This window comes from Medicago sativa, chromosome 3 (assembly GCF_051527215.1).
Source record: "Medicago sativa cultivar Bolivia chromosome 3, Bolivia_mono, whole genome shotgun sequence".
Lineage (NCBI taxonomy): Eukaryota > Viridiplantae > Streptophyta > Magnoliopsida > Fabales > Fabaceae > Medicago > Medicago sativa.
In genome coordinates, this window is record NC_140751.1 from 21,763,641 (window position 1) to 21,773,969 (window position 10,329).

A 10,329-nucleotide genomic window follows, 5' to 3' on the forward strand; every position below is an offset into this window, starting at 1 on the left:
ATTTCGCCTTTCGTAAGTAAATAAAAAATTTCTCACTATCTTATTTTATTTTTTAGTAACAATTTGTCTCTATCTATATTCTTTAATTAAGTTAGCGAGTCTATCTGTTTTTTTTTTCTTTCTTCTTTTTGTTTTTCTTGTAATTTCTTGTATTTATAACTGCTAAAAGACTTGTGCGAACATTATAGTAAATATATTAAAAATACGAGTCTTCTTAACCAGTGCACTTAGGGCAATGGTTAAGAAATTTACAAATAGAAATTTTGTCTTTAAAATATAAGATACAAATGCTCAAGTACACAAGCAAGAGACTTCAAATACTCAAGCACACAAGCAAGAGATTTCCTATGCTCATGCACAAAAGCAAAAAACTTCTAAACAAACAAATTACAAAGAATAGGTTTGGTTGAACACTTGATATACAATCAGTGGTGTTCACAAGGCAAAACAATTCAGACTGTAAGACTTAAGAATTTCTAAGATATGAAAGTTTAAGAAATTTTAGTGTTTGATGCACAACAGTTTCAGCAGTGTTTTGACACACTTAATATGTTGTAGAGTAACTCAAAGTCTTCTAGTCTTCCTTCCTTTATATAGATGTATGAAAGAGACATTGTAGAGGTGTCAGCGCCTCAAAGAATCGTTCTAAAAGCTTGATCAATCAACGATGATCTGTTGCTTGATATGGTTAATGTCTTAGGAGGTAATAATTCAAAAACTATTCCTTGATAGGTAATTAACAAGTAGAGACACAGTTGTAGCTTGTACACAAGAAATGTTGGAGTAGTGGAGTAGTGGTTTAATAGCGCTTTTAGAAAAATGCTATTAAAAAACTCAAATATAGAGGTATAATAACGTTTTTTATCGGGCGCTATTATAGGCCTTAAAAAAAACAGGTATAATAGCGCTTTAAGAAAAATGCTAAGAAACCTACAGCCTTTATTAGCGCTTTTTGTAAAATGCTATGATAGCCTACTACCTTTGTTAGCGCTTTGTCAAAACGCTATGTTAGGACTTTTGGCAAATTAAAAAAATAATATAAAAACACGCATATTATTTAATTTCACTGAGTTATAGTTTTTGAGAATCACTCCTCTTTCTCTTCTTTCATACTCTAAATCTGAGAAACCCAAAAACCCTCATCTCTTTCATCTTCCCCCAGAAACCCTTTTCTCCATTCTTCCTTCTTCTTTTCCCTGTTGAACTCACCTGAACCCTAACAACCTTCCTCTCTTCATTGCTCCCCATGTTGAACGAATCTTTAACAGATCCCTGAGATTCAACTACGGCGATGACCCATGAGTTCGTGAAGGAGGACGATGATCGCGATGGTGACTACGATGGTGAAGGTAGGTCCACTTGTTTTCTTATGAATCTGCTTTCTATCGTATTCTCACTTGTGTTCTCTATAGTTCTTCATTTGTAATTTCGTTTTTGTTCCTTTTCCTAAGATGTAGGGTTTCCGCCGACAAATTGGAAAGCACGGCAACAGCGGCAACGAGTGGTGGTGATTCATTGTTCCAAAAAAAGGTATTAAACATCTTTCTTATTTGAACACTGGTACTACTGTTGATAGTTTTTAAGTTTTTCAGATCAGAATAATAATTATTGTGTCTTTTTTTATTATTGTTGTATATATTGTTTGTGTAGTTTTTTGAAGTATTTGATTTACCCATTTGCTTGTTTCTTTATTTCATGAGTATATGACCCATTTGCTCGCAGGATTCTGTGTATGTAGAGAAAAGCCACGCCTAATTTTAAGCTAGTTTTTGTAATGTTTTCATTAAGTGCCAATTGAATGGACAAATAAACATGTACGTATAACTAATTGAATGGATTTCTTTGATATTTTCTTTCTTTGTTTATTGATACAACAACAACAATCAAGGCTTATCCCACTAATTGAGGTCAGCTACATGAATCAATTTAGGTCATAATGTTATATTACAACCCATATTTATTTGTAGATTGAGTCTCCTTTGATTTGTTTGTTTGAGAAGTTACTTTAAATACCTCAACAACTTATTTGAATCTTCGTTGTTAGTATTTGAGTTTATTTGATTCATGAGATCTGGAGATATAGTACATGAAATTTAGAATGTTTTTTTTTTAAGGCTTTCAATCATGTAAAGTAATATAAATGTGCCTTAATAAAGAATGTTAATGTATATGCAAAAATTGTCCATGAAAAGGGTTATTATATGCTCATGGTGTATTGGTAATTGAATCATAGGATCGGGTTCCTTTCCAAATACTTAAATTATATTTATTCCTTTTATTTGATTAATTAGTTTGATTAAAGTCTATATACTAACACTCATCTTACTTTGAGTTATGAAGAACATCTTAAATGCGGAGTCCTTTACCTAATAGGAACTCATCCTATTAAGGGTTGAATACTATTATAGCAATTTGTAAGTATCATCTTAAACTAAGCACAAATTGTTGTTATTAATAATATAACTAGCATGTGAACTTGAAGAGAGATCTTGAATAGGTTCCACTATATATACTACTTATAATGTGTGTATTTAAAAAATAAATAAAAAGAAATTGAAGAGAGCAAGAACCACATGAATTGGAGATGGTTTGACAAATTATTATCTATTTTCTTTCTTATTTTAGTTGAGGGACTTGTTAGTTGTTGAAGAGAGAGTGTCCTTAAAAAGGTGATAGTAACTAAAAGATGATCCATTGAATTACAAAATGTAACTAGTTGCTTGTTTTAAGATTGACATGGTTCGTCTTTGTTTTAACTTCTTGGACTTTTCGAAGAAAAAATTGAATGGGTGATAATAATCTTGTAACTCTATTTAGTTTGAATGTGTTTTTTGTGTTTAAATGGCAATGCCAGTTTCTGACACGATGTTTATTTGACAAGTTCATGACACTGATTAATTCCTAAATTTGAAATTTCGAAATGTCGAGTTTTGTTATTGATTAAATGCCTAAATCTAAACATAGCACTATCTTGAACTTATCTAAATTGGCACCTTTGAACTTGATAAGACAACCACTATTTTCTATGATAAACTATGACGCTAAATTTTATCACTCTCTTCTTATGTTGAGATTTCCAACATGCTAATTGTATTATAGCAGAGGTATAAATACTCTTTTATTATCCAATGGGATAATTTAATGTTTGTAACAACCACCCCTTTAGACTTGTGTTTATAATTCAGATTCATTCACGAATGCAATTGGATACATTATCTGATTCCTTTCTCTTCTCTTTAGATTTCTCTTTTGAGTTTTGTAACAACTTTAAATAACCATAGGTCAAGGAAAAACAATTCTAGTGGAGGGTCCATGCATGAAGTTTATTTATTTTTCAAATAGAAAAGAATAAAAAATTAATCAAGTTTAAGCTTGATATGATTACTATGTATAAACTTGCTGAAATACTTTGACTATTTCAGGTTCAAGAAACATGATATGCTGGCCCCTTTCACAGTTGGGTGACAGACCACTGATTTAAATCCATTGATTATTGAAAAGTCTGAGGTATACTTCCATGCTATATTTCTTTGATTTTGAATCTTCATTATAATGCTCACATTTCTTTGCAATTTATGATAGTATCTTCTAATTGTATATGATACTACTACATAGTGTAATATTTGACAAGCTCCATTTTTTTGCATTTCCCTGATCCAGTAGTTTATATATGTCAAAGGATCATCAATTAACCCATTCAACATGTGTGCAGATACAACTTAACTTATTGGATTTGGTTGATCACTTTCACAATAGAGGCTTGTATCGTTCCATTTTTTTAAGGTATGTCCAAAATACTAGCTCAAGTGTTACTCACACAATTGTTTTAAGTTTGTATGGCAAAGACTAATTCTCTCTATTTCGATTTGAGTTTTGAGGGACTGACTTTTTTTTCACTTATATGATCAGTGTGGTGCCAACTGCTACTGGTGTGAGAATCAAACAGATGGATCGAGGTATTGACTTCTTTTTCTGTTGTTAAAGTCATGGTCAAAAGTTAGTTATTGCAAAAGATAATGAAAATTAATATGATGAGGTGGATAATAGTGGTAGGAATTCTTGATGATTAAAAGCAACTATTTAAGTTAGGTGGTTACGGAAAGATATCAAATTTGCAATGGACTATATGCATATATCTTTGGAGAAAGTCTTGCATGGTCACAAGCTTTTGAGCGTACCACTTAGGCACACACACATAAAAATACCTTTTATTTTATTATTTAAAAAATAAATATTATTTAATTATTTTCTTTTTCTATCTTTTTTCACTTGTGTATGGGCAGTGAATCCTTAAGCATATGATTCATAACTCGGTTGTTAGAACCAAATTTTAACTAGTAATATTAGTTATCAATAAACTCAAACTAACTATTCCCGACAAAAACAGAGATGTTGAAGAAAGACAACAAAAAAGAGATGTTGGAGAGAGACAAAAACAGAAAGATGGTGGAGAGACCCCACAACCACAAGATTTGGTTCAAAGGATAGAAACTAGTGTCAAAGATTCTTGCAGCCCTCTTGCACTTGACGCCATTCCGAAGGTAAATGTTTTCTTTATAAAATGTTAAATTGTAATGGAGTGTATTTTGTTTCATAATCCTAATAACGTATATGTTCATTCACTATTGGTTTAGGGTATTTCGTCTATTGAAATTTACTTATCATCCCCATGTCGACATTTGGTTGCTCATGGAAAATTATATAACACGGGTAGTGATGTTTTACACAACAAGAAATTACCACCTGGATATGTCAAGGTTAGGATTGATGTTGCTGTTGAGAGGAAAGCTTTGTGGCTTATACCTGTTGAAGAAGGCAATGTCGCGACTGTTGGTGAAGCAATAGGGACATTTGTGGCATGGCAATTGAATCTTGTTAAATTGGTCGATGAACATCAAAAGGTAAATCTTAATTGGTTGTGCTGGACTATATAGCTTGTCACGAGTCCTCTAAAATTTAGGTGATTTTTTGGTGGTAACTGTGGCTGCTTTTAGGAGCTTTTTTTTTTTATTGGCAATTGTGGATTGACTAGTATTATGACATTCATAATTAAGTTTATGATCAATTTGTAATGAAATTATCATGAATGTAATTTGCTATATTCATATTTCAGTATTTTATTATAGCGTTTAATTATAGCATTTTTGGTTACAGGATTTAAAAAAAAAAAAACACAACTTTTATTAGCGCTTACAATAAAACGCTAAGAAACCCCCTGTTTGAGTAAAAAACCTACGATAGCGCTTCTCAGAAAGTGCTAAGAAACAGCTGTTAGAAAGGATACTTTAATAGCATTAGAATAAGGCTATATTAGCGCTTTTCTGAAAGCGCTATTAACGTATTGCTATTTAATAGCGTTTGGAAAGCGCTATTAGAGGCTCCTGACCTATTATAGCGGGGGCTTTCTTAGCGCTTGAGAAGCGCTATTAAGAGCCAAAATGAGTGCTATTAAAGGGGGTATTTTGTAGTAGTGACAACAGTTTCAGCAGTGTTTTGACACAATTAATATGTTGTAGAGTAACTCAAAGTCTTCTAGTCTTCCTTCCTTTATATAGATGTATGAAAGAGACATTGTAGAGGTGTCAGCGCATCAAAGAATCGTTCTAAAAGCTTGATCAATCAACAATGATCTGTTGCTTGATATGGTTAATGTCTTAGGAGGTAATAATTCAAAAACCATTCCTTGATAGGTAATTAACAAGTAGAGACACAGTTGTAGCTTGTACACAAGAAATGTTGGAGTAGTGGAGTAGTGGTTGTACAATTGTACTATTGGCCTTTCTTTGTCATTTCTCTATGGAGAAACATCCAATGCCTTCTAATTCTTTAGAAATATCCATTGCTCCAGTCTTCTATTCCTTCTGCGTATTTGTGTCTTCAAAAATAACTAAATTTAGGTTATTCACTTCAGACTCTGATGAACTTCATACTCTGTGTGAACTTTAGACTAGACGGTCTTCATACTCTGATGTCTGAAGGTGAGAAAAGCACAAGAAGGGGGGGGGGGGTTGAATTATGTTAGCTTTTTCTTCTTTTTAAACTAAGTCCCGAGTCTGATAGAGTTCAGATTCTAATGCAGCGGATAAAGTAAAGATAAAAAGAGAGAAGAAAAAGACGCAAAGCAATTATCCTGGTTCATTCCACAATCCAGAAGTAGTCCAGTCTTCCTTGCACTTCCAAGGAGATTTTCACTATAATCCAATTTGATTACAAATGCTCAAGCAAACAAGCAAGAGACTTCAAATACTCAAGCACACAAGCAAGAGATTTCCTATGCTCAAGCAAAAAAGCAAGAAACTTCTAAACAAACAAATTACAAATAAATAAGTTTGGTGTGAACACTTGATATACAATCAGTGGTGTTCAAAATACAAAACAAATCAGACTCTTAAGACTCTAGAATTTCTAAGATATGAAAGTTGGTAAGAAATTCTAAATGTTTGATTCACAACGAGTTTTGGCACAATTTAAATGTTATAGAGTCTCTACTAATCTTCAAGTCTTCATTCCTTTATATAGAGTTATGAAAGAGATGTTGTAAAGGTGCCAGCACACCAAAAAGTGGTCTAGAAGCTTGATCAATCACGAATGATTTTTTGCTTGATTTGATTAATGTCCTAGGAAGGAATAATTTGAAAACCATTCCTTGTATGGAGAATTAACCAGCAGACACACAACTGTTGCTTGTACTATGCGCATGAAATGTTGGTGTAGTGAAGTGGTGGTTGTACAATTGTACTAATATCCTTCCACTATCTTTTCTATGTGAATAAGCATCCAATGCTTTCTAATTCCTCTAAAATAGATAGCCTTTGAGTTAGTCTTCTATTCCTTTTGCACACTTGTGTCTTAAAATATCCATTTAACTAACTTCAGGTTATTCACTTCAGATTCTGACGAACTTCAGACTCTGGGTGACTTTAGAATCTGGCAGTTAGCTTCTGATGGTCTTCGGACTCTGATGTCTTCAGACTTAGACTTGCAACAATGCTTCTCTTGAAAATTCTTGTGCTCTTAATTGTTCTTTCAGAACCAATGCCTTGTTTTAAGACTTATAAATTTTAGTCTATGGTCATGCGCACCTGAACAAATATTAGCATATCTAATTGAACTTTTAACACCTTGTTATCATGAAAACTTAAAGAGGCAATGTTAAACACATTTTGTTCCAACAATCTCCCCCTTTTTGATGGTGACAAACATTAGTATTAATAGTCATTCGTTGTCAATCTAATTAACAATTTGGTTTTAGGGTATGAGGTTTGTAAGCTCCTCTTGAGTCTTATAGTCCTTAAGGTGAGTTTTGTAAGCTCCCCCTAAGTTCTATTCAATTAAATTAAATTCATTTTAAGCACAATAACGTCACTCATAATTAATTCACAAGAAATCCAAAAACTAAGAGATGAGAAGAAGATTCTCCTAAATTAATTTTATTTAATTTAGTGGAATGAGTGCCTAAATGTTATTATATCTTACTCCACATTTTGTCATCAACAAAAAGACTAAAGATAGAAAAAGAGTAAGAAAAGATAAATAAAAACATGAATAATTTTAAGCAATATATATCAGATGCAAAATAAAATAAAAACAAAATATTAAAGCATCAGAAATAATATTGTATCAGAGACAAAGCTGTAAGAGGCATAAACACATAATATCATAAGCTAAAATATCATAAGCATAAGCAACAAGGTTGTGTAACTAAGGGTCTAACATTGCTGATTCTTCATCATCTTCATAATAGCAGCAATCCCAACATTGGTTTCATCTTGTTTCCTCAAAGATTCCAAATTTTTCTCCTGAACTCTCTTTCCCAGAGCTTCTTGCTTAGCCATAACTTCTTCATGTTGCAGCTTCAGATTCCTCTCAAGCTCCTCTTGCTTCAAACTCTGTGTCCTCTTCTCTTCTATAAGTTCATCTAATTGAGTCTGTAAATTCTCAGAAATCATCTTCTGCTCTAACAGGTCTTCTTGCAGCTTCTCAATCAATTTCACTTCTTCAGGATCATCAAGATTCAGACTTTTGATTAATACCTTCTCTAGTTTGATAAACATGCTTGTAATCCAGGAAGTATCAAGGCCAATCTTGACTACTACAGGAATTTCTTTAGTGTGATCAATGAAGTGTGGAGAGTCTGATAATTGTTTGATCGAACTTTTGAGCCCCACAACTTCCATACTCTTGACCACTTCTTTAAACCAGTTTCTTAGAGCCTGCTTCTGAGCTTGAATGGACAGGGTCAGAAGGTCATCAAAAGTTTTATTCACCAGCTCTTTAAGGTTATTCCACTTATCTTCATAAATCTCCAAGTGATTAGTCTTATTCCTTGAGTTCACAATATCTTCCAGATCATTGAAAATATTATTGCACATCTCTCTAAGAACCAGGTTAGAGGTTAAGGATAATGGAGGTGAAATGGTAATTTGGTGTGTTGTTGAGGCTACAAGGATGGTTTGGATTTCTGTGACAATGATTTCTGGAATATCTTCTTCATCATCAGATAATTCCATAGCATTTGTATTGTCATCAGTGGCTAAGGTCAGGATAGGTTGACTCCTAGGTGACAAGGGGTTTCTAAACATTACACTTACATCATAAATGTTGTTATGATGAAGTATGGTTTCAGGTTTGACAAAGTGTAATGGTTGAATAATAAAGGGTTTGTCTTCTGATACTGAAGATGTATTAAAGACTGATTGATGAGAGGGTTGTTCAGATGTAGTTGTTGTTGTTGTTTGGTTTTCTGATACAACTTGTTCAGAAGTTGTTGTATCAGAGGCTATTTGTGGGGTGAGTTTGAATGTTGTTGATTTTTTGAAACTATGATATCAGTGCATAGTTCAGACACTTTTTGTGTAGGTAAAGGTTGTTGTTGGATTTATGAAACAATGATGTCAGGAACTATTTCAGAGGCTATTTGTGAGTTTTTGTTAGATTGGGTTGATGGGAGTTCTCCAGGTAAATGTTGAGATAGTTTATCTAACACATATGATGAACCTGCTTGAATATACCGTGGTAAGTTAGTTGCTGCTCTGCTATAAATGTGATGAATGATTCCTAAGCACAACTCTCGGAAAGGTATATGTTTTTCCTGAAAAAATGAAAAGAATAAATTATATTTTTCGTTCATTACTTGAGGACAAGCAACAGTCTAAGTTTGGGGTTGTGATGATAGGTCATCTTACGTTATTCTTAGCTTGTTTTTCCATTTATTTTTAGTAGATTTTGTTGGAACAAAATGTGTTTAACAATAAACCTTAAAGAGTTTTGATGATAACAAGGTATTAAAAATTGTAAATTGGACTAGCTAATATTTGTTCAAGTGTACAGGACCTTAATTAAAAAGTTACATCATTTATTGGTTCTGAATGAGCAAATGGAGAGCTAAAGGAATCAACAATAATTGAAGCTTAGTGCTTTTGAAGGGAACTCGCTCCTGAAGAGAAAAGTGCTCCTGAAGAAAAGCCGCTCCTGAAGTTAGTAAAGCGCTCCTGAAGAATAGTGTTTTATCTTGGTTTTTCGGGTGTCAAACATTGATTACGTTTGAACCTTTTAACCTTTGATATCTCATTTTTTCTTGGGAAGGGAAAAAATAAGCAAAACCCTTGAGAATCGAGGTTCGGGAGTTGTTTTCGCTACGGGAAGGTGTTAGGCACCCATAACGACTATAGTATCCTATAGGAACCGTCTTTACTTTCTACGCGCGCGCTTTAGTTTTAAATGCTATTTGAAAAAAGATATTTACACCTAAAGGTTTTACTAAGTGAAGAATTGGAGGGAGAAGAAAGTGTTTGAATTTTTGTTTTATTTGAATTGAAGGAATATTGGTTCCTTGCCTACGTACCCTTTTAAGGGATCAAATCCACCGTAGTTCTCTTCCAAAAATGTTTTTGCTTTTGTTGGTTGATTTTAAGTTTGAAAATGGAATTTTGAAGAATAAGAGAGAGGCCTCAAGGGCATGAGATTTTAGGAAAAAGTGAGGTGGAATTAGTCAATTGCAAAAGAAAGTCTAAGTATTATTAAGATTCATTAAAATTTTATTTAAGAAAAGAAAAGGAAAATACAATGGGATTTTGACCCCAAGGTTTATTTAGAAAATGATTTGAATGATTTTGTTCATATTTTTTGGAAAAGAGAGTTTTTTCTAAGTTTCAAAGTTCCTAGACATACATCTAAGGCATGCATACCCTAATCATACATCTAACGTATCTATGTGATGTGTGGGCATGTGTCGGTGCTTGTGTCGGTGTACATCATTAGAGTCCATTGTCCTTTACATCATTGGCCTAGATACATGCTATGGTCTTGCAATAATTTAAGAGCATAAAG

General features: G+C 33.0%; 1 long non-coding RNA gene across 1 annotated transcript; it reads left to right on the forward strand.

Annotated features, from left to right (window-relative positions):
• Nucleotides 1–1,091: 1,091 nt before the first annotated feature.
• Nucleotides 1,092–5,002, forward strand: LOC146936371 (uncharacterized). The gene is made up of 7 exons (XR_015033185.1): nt 1,092–1,349; nt 1,452–1,530; nt 3,423–3,507; nt 3,713–3,783; nt 3,910–3,956; nt 4,388–4,541; nt 4,635–5,002. It is a non-coding gene; the product is annotated as an uncharacterized LOC146936371 (long non-coding RNA).
• The last annotated feature ends 5,327 nt before the right edge of the window (nt 5,003–10,329 follow it).